The 18894-nt window shown below is 32.9% G+C and overlaps 1 pseudogene; it reads right to left on the reverse strand.

Annotated features, from left to right (window-relative positions):
- The window catches only part of LOC143541671 (putative F-box protein At1g49610), a 44696-nt pseudogene that overhangs the window by 12745 nt on the left and 13057 nt on the right, over positions 1-18894 (reverse strand).

The following is an 18894-nucleotide window of genomic DNA, read 5'->3' on the forward strand; positions in this document are numbered from 1 at the left end:
GATATTCATAGAGATAAAACAATATTAAATATAACTTAGAAACTAATTGAAACTAAGCTATCAAAATGAAAACAAATATGAGCGCTTATAGGATGTGACTGCCTGATCATGTTTGGGGACAGTTACCTGGTGTCCAGGTGCGATCTTTTCATTGGCTGATGTTGCTATCAGGGAATGTTGGGAAATTCTTCTAGAAGTAGTTTGTTAAAACTTCTCTTCCATATCACGTGAAGATCTTGCGCGTGTGGGGTCCTTTGTGTGGCCTGCGGGTTCCTTTCGCGGATGCTCAATGGTAATCCGCGGATAGTTTTACTACCCTACATCTATAAGATTCAAACTTCAAACAGTTGAGAAGCTTAATTAAGTTTGACTAGTAAAATGTAGAGGGGAGATTCATAACCTAGAATGTTAACAAAATTAGTTCATATGTACTCGTTTCGGGGAAACGAAGAGTTGTTGATCAATACAGGAAATGAAAAAATAAAATCAATTTGTGGTAACCGATTTGTGTAACAACGAGTTATATTAGCCAACCAAAAACCTGATTAATCTTCACTTTTGAACTTGTCGTTGTTTAACTTGTCTAATTATCACCCTTATCATGGTTGGTTCTATGGTTGCTAGTAGGATTGTGCAGATACTAATCCTACCCATCCCTCACTTATGGCCTAGTGGTAGGAAGGCTTTGGTTCTCCAGTGGAGACCTTACTGGAGAACCCAAGTTTGATCCCCACATGTGTCACTTATATTGGCAATGAAGAATTTGAGTGAGACCTTGTACAAGGCTGTCAGTTTGGATTCCGAGCCAATTCAGGATTTCGTCCCACCGTGTGTTACGCCAGAGAATTCTGCTCTTGTAGCGGCACAACGAATGTCAGGTGGCAATTAGTGAATGTCGGTTTTCCATCGGTCCTATTTTTTCATGATTCTCAATCTCGGGTGTGTCCCAAAAGAAACCGACCAGGTCTGATTACACACGAACCAGCCCAGTGATTCCATCTTCATTCTATCGGCATTACAGCTTCATTCGGTCAGAATTCTTTGCATCTTCAGTCGATCAGCGACTGTTCTGTAGCGGTCTATGGGAGTATTTATTGTTCTGAATATGTATTGAAAATGTATGCACCTACAACTACTGGTTGGGCCTTCTACTGTTTGATTTTAACTACTCAAAATTTAAACATTCAAATTCTCTACAAACAAACCGGACACCTTATAACCATTAATTGTTTTACACTGCAGTATTAAGAATTTCATTTCAAAATAGGAAATTAAATAAGGGTGAAATGTTTTTAGGAGAGAGAAAGGGTTGTAACGATTTCTAGGAGATCCGCCAGATTATATATAGGGCATGTCCGTTTGTGTCAGGTGAGGTGGACAATTATATGGTGTTCCGCCATTTGAAATGGCGGATGTGATACTTTTATTGTGTGTTCCTTCAATTCAAATGACGGATGTCACTTTTTTCTGATCCGCCATTTTGACTAGTTCACGTTTCCCAAAGTAGTCTGCCCCTATGTGTCAAAAAGACATCTGCCAATTGAAAAGGCAAGTGTGAACAGCATAATGATCGAGTTTTACTGACCAACGCTACCCTATTGGTCCACCTCAACTTTTATAATTTTTTTTGTTTTACTTCCGATACAATAACGCACGTAATTGAAACCAGCCGCTTCAACGCTTGGGACCGACAACGTTTGAATTTACCATCGCCTAGATTTTACTGACATGTCCCTGCGTAACGCGCCGGGCAAAACACTAGTTAATTACATTAAAAAGCTAATAAAACAAATGTAACTCAATTTTTATATTTGAGAGAACCGTCACCATCGCCATTTCAAATGGCAAGTGTGAACAGCATATGTACTACCATATTTGACTTTTGATGATTGACAAGTCCAATGTCATTTTTCTTTTTATATTAATTAATATATGTTTTTTACTTTTATTTTATTTTTTAAAAAGACATTATTTATAAAATAATATAATTAATTATTAAAAATAATTTGTATTGTCAAAAGGAGTAATTTGTTTTTATTTTTATTTATTTTAATTTTATTTTTTAATTATTAATAATTAATTAGTATTATTAAAAAGCTAATAATTAGTATTATTATTATATAATATAATTTAGAACTTTGGTGCCGCCATGCCCCTTGTATATAACAATTAGAAACTATGGTAACTCAAGCCCTGATTGGTCCGGTTTGCAGTACTTTATTTGTGGTATTTTTTAAATTTTTTTTTTGTTTTGTTGTAGTTTTGGTACGTAGCGAAAACTGACTGAATGCCAACTTATTTTTAAAATTTTTGTTTTAATTCCAGTGTTGTCACAATCATGATAGAAACTGACCGAATTCATGTAAACTCAGCGAGCTTTGTTTTAGTTCCAATTCAGTAATAAATGTAACGAAGACCAACCGAATGTTGATTTTGTTTTAGTTCCGGCATCGTAATGAGCATGTTGAAAACCGACCAACTTCGCGTAGACTGGCAACCTAAACACCAGGGATCGACAACGGTCGGGCTTTACCAATGATCGAGTTTTACTGACCAACGCCACCCTATTGGTCCACCTCAACTTTCATAATTTTTTTTTGTTTTACTTCCAATACAATAACGCACGTATTCGAAACAAGTCGCTTCAACGCTTGGGACCGACAACGTTTGAATTTACCATCGCCTAGATTTTACTGACCTGTCCCTGCGCAACGCGCCGGGTAAAACACTAGTTAATTACATTAAAAAGCGAATAAAACAAAAGTAACTCAATTTTTATATTTGAGAGAACCGCCATTTTGGTCCTTGTGGTTTGTTTGTTTTATCTATTTTGGTCCAATTTTCAAACCCTTAACAATTTTAGTCATTAAAGTTTCATTTTTTTAATGATTTTAGTCCAATTAATAAACCCCATCCATCTTCTTTGTTAAAACCAGGGGCATTTTTGTCCATCCTTATTTCCCCCTTTATACTTTTTTATATAATATAAATATATTATTTATAACCCTTAAAGGAATCATACGTGTAACCTCCGTATGTTAAATCCCTAATTCCATCAACAAGCAATGGATCCATCGCTAACCCTAATCTCATATGAACAAATGTTGGAGTCTAATCGCTGGAATATTCGTGGTCCGAAGCAGCCATTTGATCCTTGTGAGTTGTATGGTAAGTTCCTATTCACAACTGTATTTTGATTTTTTGTTATAAAGCTTTTCTTATTGTCAAATGCTAAGTATTTTTTTGAAATTTTAAATAAATTCTACCATTTTTTATTCTTTCAGGGCAGAATCCTACCATATTTTCTTTAAAAATCAATCATGTTCGAGTGACTTTCAAGGCTGTTTCGAATAAGATTAAATGGATATGTTTTAAGAGCATTCCCAATCAATTCTCCATCTCTATAATTACACTAAAAACACCATCTTTTCTTTCTTATTTCAATTAAATAATACTTTTTTTATACTTTTATCATTACATTTTCTCTCTCATTCACTCACAACCACTTTCAAAAACATTAAAAAATTAAAGAGATGAATAGTGTGGATCTCCAAATTTAACCATGAACAGTAACATTTTCTCTCTCATCCTCTCACAACCACTTTTAACCATCTCTACAAAATAGAGAACCCCCTCACATAATTTGGAGAATCCACTGGGAATGCTCTAATGAGTTAATAATTAACCAAATCTTTTGTGAAAAAGTTGGGTAATCTGGATTTGTAGATACTCAGATATATGTTTTTGGCTGTTGGTCTAATGTAATCTGGGTGTTTTTGGCTGTTGGTCTAATAATTAACCAAGTCTTTTCATCAACACCAATGAAAAGTAGCCATTACTTCTCCACCTGCACACAATTTAATGTGATCAATGTTCTTTGATGTCTGATATGATGAAATGCATCTCTTTAGTGGCCCGTTATTTGTTTAAACCCGATCGAAGAACAACATTAGAAAAGTGAGCAATCGGAAAAGATAAGAGAGTGCAACGTAAGACACTTTAATGACAAAAGTATAAAAGGGGAAATAAGGATGGACAAAAATGCCCCTAGTTTTAATAAAGAAGATGGATGAGGTTTATTAATTGGACTAAAATCGTTAAAAAAATGAAACTTTAATGACTAAAATTGTTAAGGGTTTGAAATTGGACCAAAATAGTTAAAACAAACAAACCACAAGGACCAAAATGGCGGTTCTCTCTTTATATTTATTAGATTATTAATTTTAGTTAATAATACTAATTTTTTGCTTTCTAATAATAGTGTTTAATTATTAATAATTAAAAAAATAAAATAAAACCAGATTAGTAATACAAATTATTTTTTAATTTTAGTTAATAATACTAATTTTTAGCTTTTTAATAATAGTGATTAATTATTAATAATTAAAAAATAAAAGTAAAAACATATTAGTCCTTTTGATAATACAATTATTTTTTATAAATAATTATATTATTTTATAAATAGGGGAGAGTTATCCTAAAAATAAGTTGTTTCCTAGGAAGACTAGGAATAAATCATAGCCATTGAATCATGTTAATCAATGGTTGAGATTTAAAATTACCAAAAACCGACATAGTTTCCTAGTATAACTCTTTCACCGTTATAACCGTCATAGTTTACTAGAATTATTCTTTTATCATTTTTAATGTCACATGTCAAAAATCTATTGGTTCTTACCATTCCACGTAAACTACTTATTTTTATTTGAACCCTTTTCTTTATAAATAATGTCTTTTTAAAAAATAAAATTAAATTAAAAAACATATATTAATTAATATAAAAAGAAAAAGGACATTAGATTTGTCAATCATCAAATGTCAAATCTGGTAATACATGTACTGAACACTTGTTATTTGAAAAGATGGATGTCAAGATGACACTTGTCATTTCAAATGGCAGATGTCTTTTTTACATGTAGGGGCAGGAAATTTTGGGAAATGTGAACTGCCAATCAAAGTGACGGATCAGAAAAAGTGACATCCGCCATTTGAAATGGCGGAACACAAAATAAAAGTACCACATCCGTCATTTCAAATGGCGGAGCATCAGATAATTGTCCACCTCACCCGACACTAACTGACATGCCCTATATATAATCTGAGAACCGCCATTTCAAATGACGGATCTCCTAGAATCCATTACAACTCTTTCTCTCTTCTAGAAACCATTTCACCCTTCTTTAATTTCCTATTTTAAAAAAATTTCCATTATTAATCAATCACAAAAGTTCATTATTTTACACTGCGTTATTTGCGTCTCTAAAACTCGAGCTACATTTATAATATTAGGAGCAGTTTTTCTTTAAACCATTTAATTAATTAATTAGAAGTTGTAATATGACTACTATACCCTTCCCTCTTCTTACGCTCCAAACTTTTGGTTTCTACGGTAAGATTTAACTTTAAAGAAAGGCTATCATGAATAGCGAGTATATTTAATATTATGATTTTTGTTAAGTAAATCATAATAAATATTTTAATTAACCCTAATGTATGTAATAAAGTAAAACAGTTATGAACACTTGTCATCTTTTAATTAATTCTCACAATACTTTTCCTTCTAAAACAAATATTTTAATTAACCCTAATGTATGTAATAAATCAATAAATATTCGCTTCCCTTTTTTACTCAATTTATATTATATTTATACATTTTTATAAAAATAAATATTAACATATTATTTACTATGTATTCCAAAATACATGGTGAAATTCAAAAATCAATAATAAACCATGTTTATCATAGATTGAAAAGAATATAATTTCAAATATTATCATTAACATATTGTACTGTGTATATTATATAAGATTGTTAAGAAAAATAAAACTCGAATATGCTTTCATTTTACAAAATTATTTTTTAATCGTTAAATTATAAATATATGCTTAAGAACGTTGTGTGGGAAGCATGTCATGCAAAACTATGCTCAAATGAAGCAAAATATTCACAAAATAGAATGAGTTAACATGCTATTTTTTATGTTGTATGACAACTTGAGAAGCTCCCTAAAATTTGTCAAAATAATTTTCATAGTGTAGCTCAGAAAAACATAGTTTTTAAAGAACATCCGTCGTTACAATTTAATGTTCTCATTTCCTTCGATGGATTATATTTAGGCTGAGTGGTTAGAATTACTATTGTTTGAGAAGTCTTATTTCCGAAATTGGTTAATAACTAAAATTCTTTCCATTATACATATATGATACTGAAAATGAAATTTTCAATAGAAAAAACGTTATCGAGTATGTTTTTATTATGTAACTATTTGTTTTATTTGTAATTTTATAATTTAAATCATTTTGTGTGTGACACGTGCTCTAAAGCTAGTAACATAATATGATAGTTATACCAAATTTTGAGAAGGATATACCTTTTCTTAAAAAACTTTCAGAATTAAGTTGATTGTATTTTCACTTCTATTTATGTAATTAAATCTACATAGTTTAATTAAATGTGAAACTCAACCGAAAAGAGCAATCACAATCCGAGGAGTACCAAACACCGGGGAGGAACGTGTTCAACCTGGTGACTTCATTCTTAGCTTTCGTTTGGCTGCAAATGTTGACAAGCCAACTTTAAAGGAAGAAAAATTACAAATTTTGTCCTTTTGAATTACCTAAATTACGAAATGGATCCTTTTCGAAAATGACCTTCACTCTTTGTCCTTTATTTACATGTTTGGCTCGATTTTACTCCTTTACGCTAACGGATGTTAAGTTATCCAGTTAAATAACTCCATGTGCACTGCACATGAGGGCCTTTTCGTCCTTTTACCTCTTAAGGACTATTAATGTAATTTAATTAAAATTGTAATTTAGTCACACCCTTTTTCGCTATTTGTAATCGGGATTTTACAGGTAGATGTATAGGGTTTGAGAAGAAGCTGCCATGGATTGTGTTTGTAGAGATCAACGTGGATGATAATCGGCGATGAAGTAATAAACAGTGAATTTTTGGTCCGTAGTGTGAAATCAGAATCTAAGAGATTGAAGTCAGATTCAACATATATAACATTTCTTGTTACAGATTTTGATGGCGATCACATCTTCTGATGGTGAACTTAATAGAAATTGCGTGCGATTGAAGGCTGAAATTTGGAATTTGGTGTTGGGGAAAATTGAAACCCAACATCGAAGGGGTTTATAGGAATTGAAATTGGAAATTGGCCAACGATGGTGGTGTGGGGGTGGAGGCAGCAGCAGTTTTGATGATGTAGTGGGTGGTTACACGCAATAGTGATGGACATAGAGATATAAAGAGAGAAAAATATCAAAGAAAAAGAGTTGGTAACTATATTATAATTTTAGTTTATTTACTCAAATAGGCCTTAAAGGGTAAAAGGACAAAAGTACCCTCATATACATTGCACATGGGGTTACTTAACTGAAAAAAATTCATGTCGTTAATGTAAAGGACTAAAATCGAGCCAAACATGCAAATAAAGGATAAAGAGTGAAAGCCATTTTCGAAAAGGACCTATTTCGTAATTTAGGTAATTCAAAAGGACAAAATTTGTAATTTTTTCTTAAAGGAATAACAAACACCTGGGAGGTCAATATTAATTGGGACCATTCGCTTTCGGTATATTAAATGTACCAGTACCAAACATACTGAATCGATAAAATCGGTATGGTATTTAAATTATACGTTTACTTGTTTTCAGTATCAGTGTTTTCCAGTTGCAGTACCAGTTTGGTACCAATCTCATTCCTAGTGTGCGGGAGTTATATATATATGTGTGTGTGTGTGTTTCATGTGCTTCTTTCGGTTCTTCGCCAGTGAAGGATGATTTTCTTTTTGTTGTTCCAACCAGTGTTTTGAAACCCGGCCGGTTAGACCGGTCCGACCGGGATCCGGTCCCTATACCGGGGCGGGTCCGTGTATTTGGGACGCTTTTAAAAACCAGGCCGGGTTTTGCGGGTGGCGGTCGGCCCGGTTGACCTAGCGGGTGAACCGGAGAAAACCCATTTTTTATTAAATCCAAAATGAAATATGTATGTCGGGATTCGAACTTGAGTCATTTCAGAGATAGAGACCTTAATAATTACCTCATAAGCCAACCAACCAAATTTCATTGATGTCTATATTGATCAAACATAAATCATATATATTTAAAAAGGAATGTATAACATAAATAAGCATTAAATTTTGTTATTATTATTATTTTTGGTTATTATTTTTTTTATATGTATATGAATTATATATATGTGTGTGTGTGTAAATATATATTTAAATTATTTATGACGTCATCCGGGTCAAACACCGGTCAGCCCTCCCGAGTCAGTCCGACCTTTGACCCGGTAAGGCGTCCTGATCGATGTACGGGACGGGTCTGAAAACATTAGTTCCAACAACCTTAACTATTTAAATGGTCCAAATCATTGTAGGATTCATAAGCGAAATTCATTTCTCTAAAAATACAAAATGACATCTGCAGACTTTAAAAATATTCAAAAGTAAATTTGGAGCAATATGTTTGAATAATGTTTCAACCAACTACAAAATCTTTTCCAAATGGTTTTGAATCTTAAGAATTTTTGGAAATGCAGAGGTGACTACCAAAAACTATTAAAACTTTTCATAGTGTGATACTGATAGGTGATGAGTAAGCATCACAACTAGAAATATTACAAGCCAAAAATCACAAGTAGCAACAAAAAGAAAAAGAGAAAAAAACTGTCCCACAAGAAATATAAGACTTCATCATCCCAAAGAAGATAGCTCGATGCCTCGATCTAGGTCTGCTAGGAACCTGAAAACATTACACAAAATTGTTGACAAATTAGCACCACCCGCAGCGCAAGAGGCCATCCCCGAGAATCCTAAATAATCCGAGGGCCTGGGGTGAGTAGAAAAAATGAACCATAAAATATAATATTTTAAGAAAAAGTAAATATGTAAAAAAGTTGTAAGCATAATTTTTGAGTCATACATGAAGTGAAGTCTCACAAACAAGCATCTTTTCCGGTACACCAAAGTCTCATTTTGTAAGTTGTTTTACTTAAAATTATTTTAAATAAAAACATATAAAGAGTACTTTTATATTTACGGCCCCTAGGGACAGGGGGCCTTCCCTGGCCAGGTCTCGCACGTCCCATGCGCCTTGTGCGGGACCGACACATTGAACAGCTATGTACAGGCGCTTGAAACAGGGTTGGGTTTAAAGAAATCCCTTTTCCTATTTTCATTTCTAAAGTTATTACATAATCAGTTTACTTAGAACTTTCATAAATAATTATTAACAGTATATAGATATTTATATATTAAGTAAACATATAAATATATGTAAACTGTTATAACATTGGGATTTTATACCTATTTAAAAACCTCATAAAAGTCTTTTAAATCTCCCTCCACTTTCATCAAAAAAATTACAAAGCATAATATACAAATTCTATAAAACTTCAAGGGCTTATTTGGTCATTATCAAAAGCTTAAATTTCAAAAGCTGATATACAAATTCAACTTTTTGTTATGTTAATGCTTCTTTTGTTGCAGATTTCTAATTCAACTTGTATTTTTTACATTTGTTTGTTTTTGTAAATTGCCATAAAAGAGAATTGACAGATTTTCAGACGCGGCGCAAGAATATGGAATGAAAAATCAAAAACTTACTATTTTTCATGAACGCGGTTGTGATAATGCAGCAGGTTCATGGAAGTTGTTATCAGATTGAATTTTTATCCAATCCAGCAAATGTTTCATGATAGGGTCCACCTTTTTCCACAAACCAAAAAACCTTGTTTTCATCTTATCGTTATCCCGATGGGATGTAGGCACCTGTTTCCATAATGCTCCAATCCTTTCCACCATTATACGTTTGCGTCGCACATCAACCAATAGCTCTTGCGCTGTTGCCATGTGGCTCTCCGTTGGTTCCTTGTATTGCTCTATATTTTCTTGCAATTCTCTCATAAGGTTTTGTAATAATGTAACATTCTTCACAACTCTAATCTCCTGCAAGGTTTACATGGATCATATATTAAATTCTCTTCTTTTGTCATCATAAATTCCAATATTAAATAGGGTTGTAAACGAATGTTCGGCGAACTGTGCGGCGGGAAGTTCATCAATATTCGCTTGTTTAAAAAATTAACAAAAATTTCGTTCAATTAACTGAATGAGCAAACACGAACAGAGACCATGTTCATTAAGCAAAATTTTTAATACTTTTAATGACTTTTTTAATCTTGTCATATAGATTTAAGCAAAATTATTAACTATACAACAAAAATATACATGAGTATTATCTATTATGTGATTAATTTATATGTAGAATTAGCATATGAATATGAATGCCATAAAAAAAACACCAACACAAACTTGATAGCTGGACCGAACCGTTCACACTGGCCATTCTCGGTTAGCTAAATCATATCAAACATTGTTTGAGTTCATTTGTGCTCGTGAACAATTGACGAACAAGTTCATTTCCTTAATGAACGTACACAAACAAGGAATTCCGTTCGGTTAGCTGTTCGTGAAACGTTTGCTTGTTTGATAAAAGCTTAACGAACGAACATGAACAAGGCGTTGTTCAGTTCATTTACAACCCTAATATTAACGAATGGCTCACATTAGAATAGGCTCTACTTAAATCAGAGCATCAAGTAATCAAAGTGTTAAATATATTTATTTTAAATTAATAATAGCAATTAATAGTTGATAAAGTTATGGGTAATAAATTTTAAATTGTATTGTTAGGGTTTATTTGTACTTAGCTGACGAGCCCAAGATAGTTTTCCATAGGGTTTATATTGTCTAGCCATTCTGGTTTTTAAGGACCAATAGCAACATACCTTGACAAGTTCCAAGTTAAGTGTAAGAAATTCGACACAATGGAGTTGTTGAAGTAGACAAATAATTTAGCAAGTATATGCCTTTACATCATGGAGATGATCAATGCATATATCAACCTTCTCTAGATGACGAAGGTCAGTCAGAAGCTGCAAAGGACCATCATCCTTGTCCTTATAGGAATAATAATCATTTGTATACATGTACCCCTCACCATTTTTTTATAGTAAGATTCTTGAGCTTAGGCGTAACTACATTGACACGTCTATAATTGTTTTCAAGTGTTAGACTAGTCAGTCCAGGATGACTTAAACTAAAACTATTCAACATTGAGCAATTCTTCAAAGTGAGATTCTTCAAGTTTGCACTGTTGGAGAGAAGACCGGCACACTTGTCATCAAAGAATGTGAGAGTCAATGTGGTTAAAGTTGGCAGCACCCAAGTGGGCGTGGCCGTAACAGGGTATTTATTCTCAATCGCAATACGACCGGTCAAAGTGAGATGTTTGAGAGACTGAGAACTAAAAAGAGAAGGAGGGAACTCGACCAGATAGTACACGTGGGCACGCAAGCAAGTGATATTCAGTTGTTGGACGTTGTGGGAGAACGCATAGTCCAAAATTCTTTGGACAAACTCGTGGCTCACCTTTCCACGAAAAGTGAGATTGACTGAATACACTTCTGTTTGATTATTTCGACCGGAGAGTAAACCTTTAACGAATTTGGAGAACCTGGGCAGCCTACGAAAATCCTGGGTCGAGAAATTGAGATAAGGCATTGAAGTCCAGATGTACCTCCATCGAGATGACAACGCGCTTGTTTGGACAACATGTGTAATGCTGATATAAGATAGGATTTTATGGATAAGATCGTCTGGCAAGCTGCTTAGTCTATCATCTTCTACGTAGCGAAAACCGACTGAATGCCAACTTATTTTTTAATTTTTGTTTTAATTCCAGTGTTGTCACGATCATGATAGAAACTGACCGAATTCATGTAAACTCAGCGCGCTTTGTTTTAGTTCCAATTCAGTAATAAATGTAACGAAGACCAACCGAATGTTGGTTTTGTTTTAGTTCTGGCATCGTAATGAGCATGTCGAAAACCGACCAACTTCGCGTAGACTGGCCACCTAAACACCAGGGATCGACAACGGTCGGGCTTTACCAATGATCGATTTTTACTGACCAACGCCACCCTATTGGTCCACCTCAACTTTTATAATTTTTTTTGTTTTACTTCCGATACAATAACGCACGTAATCGAAACCAGCCGCTTCAACGCTTGGGACCGACAACGTTTGAATTTACCATCGCCTAGATTTTACTGACCTGTCCCTGCGCAACGCGCCGGGTAAAACTGTGACAACCCGTCAAACAGGGTTACTGCCCGTGCAAAATTAAAAAATATATATTAAACTTGAAACGTTCATGAAAAGGTTGAGTAGGAGTGATCAGGTTATCATGTGCATCAAAAGTCTACGTTTTTAAATTTAGTATCGGTGATGGTTGAAGGATTAATGGGTCACACATTAATTTGTCTGACACACACGAATATTGGTGATAAAAAATGAAAATATTGGACCCACGAAAATAAATTTATAATTATGTATCAGTTTACGAAAATAAACTAATATTGCGTTCGAATATATAAAGTGTTCAAATAAAAGTATGTGTCATAAATAGTTATTTATAGGTGACAAGCTATATATATATATATATATATATATATATATATATAAAAGATAGATACACATGAGCTCGTTTTCTTAATTACTTGGAAAACTAAACAAAATGATGCTATAACCTTATTCAAAATAAATGCACTTTGAACATGCATATTTAAGTGCTTTAAAGTACTTAAAATGACCCCACCACTACTAGTTAAATTTTTACCACTATTTCATTTCCTACTCTCATATTTTAAATAGTTGGTGTCATAAGATGGCCATTTTATACTAATAATAATAATAATAATAATAATAATAATATTATTATGCATGGTGGTAAAAGAAGTAAATGAATCAATCTAACACACTAAACCCCTTGCCCAGCTCACTCATCATACCCAACCGAACCCACCGCCTTATCCAACCAATCTCTACATTTGACTTTCCAAAATACAAGAATTATGGTGCACTCTTTCCATCATGTCCTTAGCTGACAAATACACCAACTCCTTGTGTTTTTTTTTTATTTCACTCCCTTCACACGCCACTAGTCCCATACTCCATATCTTTGTCCCTTTTGTTTATTTTATGTTGCAAGAGATATTTTACTAGTTCATGTATTACTAGCTCTACATTTATCATCAAAACACACCCTAGTCTTTTTCTTCCTCTCAATGTATAGCAGCCCACTTAACCACCCCACCCACATATATATTACTTGATTCATCTGCTTAAACTTACAATATCATATAAGAAACATGGAGTTTAAGTAAAGATTGGAGCCATTTTCAATCTAGGAAACATTTTCTAGCTCACCTCTCCTAAACCTCGCTAGTATTGTAAGTGAAACTTTGCCTTAGATTATATGTATATATTTTGGAATATGAAATTTGTTCATGATCCTTCTACCCACACCTTAATTATTTATCTAATTTTTACTTTGTTAAGTTGGTTATGAGCACGCATCACCCAACATAAAACTACACCAAATAATAGAATCTATCGCCTAAACAATTTGTTTATATCTCATGATTATGTATATGCGTTCATACATGGTTTTTTTTCGTTTTTTTAAAGTGTTTTAACCTTGTATACTATCTAGCCAAATTTATTTTGTTTGCAATGCTACGAAAATGAAAGGTTTAAGCATGTGATCTATACTTACAAAAATTGGTTAGAAATATGTACATAGTAACATGTACATTAATTTTCTTATAAGAAACTTTCATATATATATATATATATATATATATATATATATATATATATATATATATAAATTAAGTCAAAGGGTCCTACCTTGTTTATTTCTTATAAAACAAACATATATGGATCTTGAAATACCAACTTTTCTAGTTAGTAAGAAGCCTACGGATGCATATTATAAGCATGTTTATATGTTTAGGAATGCCTCTGTAGATAGCGATTTTCTAAAGTTTAGAAACCTTAAATGAGTTATGGAAAAATAAATAAATATATGTTTTGGTATATACTGCCAATCTTGTCATCAAATTAAGATACCAAGTAATTTATTTTATAAATTGAATGTCTTTTACATACAAGGGTCCATAGATGAAATATGACCTTTTAATATTTATAACATCTATATATATGTGTATATATACACACACACTTTCGTGTAATCCTAAGACATGTCACCAACGGGTCGTCAAATCACGTTTAGTAAAAAGAAACATATTTAGCAAGTTAGGTGAAATGCGATTATAAAATACTGAAGTGTCGGAAACGAATCATAAAACCTAAATTGTTCTTGCACGTTATAGGGAACTTGTAGGACGAGACTTGGACTTAAATAATATCTAGCGCATTCAAGAATCAGGTGAGTCTCACGACCCCTTTTTAATTAAACTGTTTTAAAACTCCTTGGGGGGGGGGGGGGAATGAATGGAGAAACACATGTTCGGAAACGAGTAGAAACGCGGTCTCATTTTGTTACATGGGTTGGAAACAATAATGCAACCAAAGTCCCCTAGAATCTATGATGATTAACTATTGTAGACGTGACCAATATGAATAGTACTATTCGGGATTAACACACCCCACCCGTGGTTAGTCGCACTAAAAGCCGTAACTTAATGTGTCAAAAATCAAAATCTAAACCTGCGTTAGGGGTAGAAGAAGACCGTACATTTGTCTTCCGATGGCTGCTTCAAACCCTAAAACTGTTCCCGCTAATTATCATTTTTCACGATCATACACAACTTTGTTTTCTTTCGTTTCTATTTAACTAAATATTTTATTCAGCCAAATGACGGGAAAAGTTATTAATGATATATAAATTACACTAAAGTTCTAAAACTAGATGATTTGATTTAGATATTTACTAGACGACACGGGTGGAAACATAGAAATCGTCAAGTAAACATATATACAATTTCAAACGATAAATTATTTTTTAATATATTTTTTGAAACAACATGATTTTTAATTGCAATTCATATTCATACACAAACAAAGTACTTAAATACATAAACTTACAAAAAATGAATTTATATAGTAGAATGTCTACGAAGAACATATAAAACTTTAAAAACTAATATTAATATAAAACAAACAAACAAACTTCACTAACATTATTCTGGAAAGCAAGCAAATCAGAATATAAGCATCCAGAAAAGATTCCCGATAAGCATCCAAGAATGATTCGGGCTTCTTGTATTCATGGACCGGGAACACAGTTGACGACATAAACATTCATATACCAATCTAACAAACATAGTGACTAACTTAACTGACTACAAAAACTGGTTTTACATTTCATGTGAAAAATCCTGCACCCTCATAAATTGAAGCGCATTCAAAGCTCATTTAAGAACCAGAACCAAATCAAAACCTTTTTAAAATGACATGTTTTGACCAGAATCAAATCTTTACGCTTTTAGAATGACCCATTTAAACACGAACCAGATCGATATCTTTTAAATTAACCCGGTATGACCATAACCAAACCAATGCGATTTTAAAAAGACCCGTTGAAACCAGAATGAAATCAATGCCTTTTTATATTGACTCATTGACCCGAACTAAACTGATACCCTTTTAAAATGACTCGTTTTGATCCGAGCCAAAGCAAATCAAAAACATTTCTAAAATGACTCATTTTCATAAAAGAAAATAACACACTTGCAGATTAAGAAGAAAATGAAGGGTAACACATATAACGTTCTTAGCTTTTGAAACCCTTTCTACCAAATGTGAATTCATTATTAGTGGTTGTGAAAATTCAAAAAAATATATAGCTTCAATAACTTCAAAATACTTGAAAGTTGAAACCCATGTGAACCTTTCACTTAATTTGTGAACCTTTCATATTATTTCATTTTTCAATAGATACTAAAACCAAACACCGAACAAACTAAATAAAAATTGAAACAAAACAAAACTAAAAAAAAAAACTAAAACCGAAAACCTAAATAAAACCAAATACCAATAAAACTAAAACAAAACCGAAATGAAACTGAAAAACTAAAACCGATAAATCTGAAACCGAACCAAAAACAAAAATTGTAAAAACCGAAACAGAAAATGAATAAAGTTAAACCCGTCTAAAACGAAACTGAAACGAAACAAATTTATAAAAACTAAAACCGAACAAAAATCAAAAACCGAAATGAAACCAAAATAAGAATAACTACCATGAAACTTTAAAAAGAAAAACCTGATAGTTTTTAATTTATATTGAATTATATATTGAATGTGATTAAGTTTAATGTAATTTAATTTAATTTTGAATTATTTTATTAGTAAGAAATTATGAGAATAAATGTTATTTATGGAAATAGTTATTGTTTTAATAGTATAGTAGATACAAATTATTTTCGTAACTACAGGTTCGAGGTAACGTGCAGAACATAAATAAGTGAGACACACTGATCATAACAAAGGTGAATACGCTTAAAATTTCACAACTTTTTAAATCGAGTCATTAACAGTTTAGATGGGACCAAGCATCCCTAAAACTTTTTAAGAAAACGTAAGGGTTGGCCTCAGGCTTTCGTATAAGTTTGTGTGGATCCTTACATATGTGGGCAGTCAGTGGGCACACCGCATCAAGTTTTCATTCCTCCGCCAGGGCGGGCCAGGTCCAAGTTACTGTCGCGTGGGGAATTGTCTCATGTATATTGGTTGCGGTGTTTGCTCAGCGGTTTTATTTAGAGCGTATAGTTATTAACTAATGAATCCTTTTATCTTTGGCGAACGAACCCATTAATTTGGAAACGAAGAGTGATGAAAGCATATTGTAAATGTTTCCGTTGGATAAAAGATCAATTTTTTTTTTTGAATGTTTAAGCTTGCCTCCTACTATTTACAATAAACCGTCATTGCCAGGGATCGAACCCTGGACCTCTCACCCAAAGGCTGAAGCCTTTACCATCCCACCAAAGTGGAGGTGACCAAGCATCCCTAAAACTTTTTAAATTCATATTTTGTTGTTATCTTTAGTTTTTTACTAAAACAAAAGTTGGTGGCCAAGTTGACCTTGGAGGCCGAGTACTCCGACTTTTGACCGAGTTGGACCTTGGCGAGTAATGGTGGCCAAGTTGGGAAAAGGCGGCAAGGTTGATGTCCGAGTACCTTGTAATCGCCAATTCCAAGGCCTTGAAATCTGACTTTTACAGCACTGGTTTACGGACATATCATTGGAAAACTATTGCTAAAGAGCAATAATAAATTAAACAAGTTACTATAAAATGGTCGGGTTAAGGTTACTAGCTTAGACCATCCACAGTAAGCATCATGAAAAACATCAATATATATATATATATATATATATATATATATATATATATATATATATATACGTCTAGTCGGATGTCACGTCATAAAAACATAATTCTTTAAAAACACCAAAATTTCACCCAATAATTAATCCTCAAAACATCCAAAAACATTGCCATGCCATCATCACCTTTAACAAAAAAAATATATATATATTATTCAAGACCCAACCCCACCATCTGCAAAAAGTGGTGCTTTGGTAGTTTTTGTGAAAAAAACTCATCTCAAAAACACATGATAAAAACTATATTCACAATAAGAAAAAACTGATAATGTGGACAAACACCTAAAAGCATCCCTTGGAAGTGCCTTGTTATGGATGGTCTTATAAAAATTGTGTTTTTTTTAGAGTTTTAGTTACTGTGTAAAAAGTTGTATATTGTGACTCCAGTTAAAAGCTTATTGTGCCACTGGGAAATATGTTAAGTGACCAAATATGTTAAGTGACCTGACTCGACCCAAAAACTTTGATGCTAGATAGTAATAAATTAAATTTCTAAAAAATAGTGAACACATAAAAAAAATTCCTGGCTCACCTCCTGCTTGTATATAGCCTTTCTAGCTTTGTTACGTGTAAGTTCGGAATGCTCATTATTATTTTTCTCGATTAGGTTAACCCAGGATGGAAAAGAATTGAAAGAGGCTACATAAGTCTAAGGGGTATGTGCCGTATGGCTCATCTTGGCCATTCTCCCTGATTTGTCACGTTAACACCACGTCAGCTTTTCGTCCATTATTTAACCTGGCACTTCAACTCGGCCCTCGTATGGGTCATTCTCCACCATTCCCTTATCTACTATATCTTCTATAATCTAATAAATAAAAATGTTGGTTGAACGACAAGCCCCTTAGTTGGCCTAATAATTTGACAAGTGGCACTCTCATGTTTTAACCTATAATTTCTAATATATTTATTAATTAACTAGGTTATTTATCCGTGCACGACATGGGTGAAAATATAGATTTCGTCCAGTAAACACATATATAATTTCAAACGACAAGTTATGTTTTAATATATTTTTTTGAGACAGCAATATGATTTTTAATTGCAATTCATATTCATACGCAAGCAAAGTATTGAAATACATAAACTTAAAAAGAATGCCTTCACATAGCAGAATGTTTACGAAGGAACTTTAAAACTTTAAAACATAAACTTCATAAACTTTAAAAAATAATATTAACAGAAAACAAACAAACTTCGTAACATTAGTCTGGAAAACAAGCAAAATAGAAAATAGGCATCCAAGAAAGATTTTCGATAAGCATCCAAGAATGATTCGGGATTCTTTTCTTCCTGGACCAGGAACATAGTTGATGACATAAACATTCATACACTAATTTAACAAACATAGTGACTAACTGACTACGAAAGTTGTTTTTGCATTTCATGTGAATAGTCTTGCACCCTAATAAACTAAAGCACGCCCAAAGCGCATTTAAGAACCAGAACTAAATCGAAACCTTTTTAAAATGACATCTTATGACCAAAATCAAATCGTTACGTTTTGAAATTGCCATTTTAACCCGAACCAAATCGATATCTTCTAAAATTGACCCAGTATGACCCGAACCAAATCGATATGATTTCAAAAAGACCCGTTGAAACCAAACTAAAATCGATACCT

The sequence above is a fragment of the Bidens hawaiensis genome, unplaced genomic scaffold, assembly GCF_021521415.1.
Source record: "Bidens hawaiensis isolate Kalapana, Puna unplaced genomic scaffold, B.hawaiensis_p1.1 tig00012635_1, whole genome shotgun sequence".
In the NCBI taxonomy this organism is placed as follows: Eukaryota; Viridiplantae; Streptophyta; class Magnoliopsida; order Asterales; family Asteraceae; genus Bidens; species Bidens hawaiensis.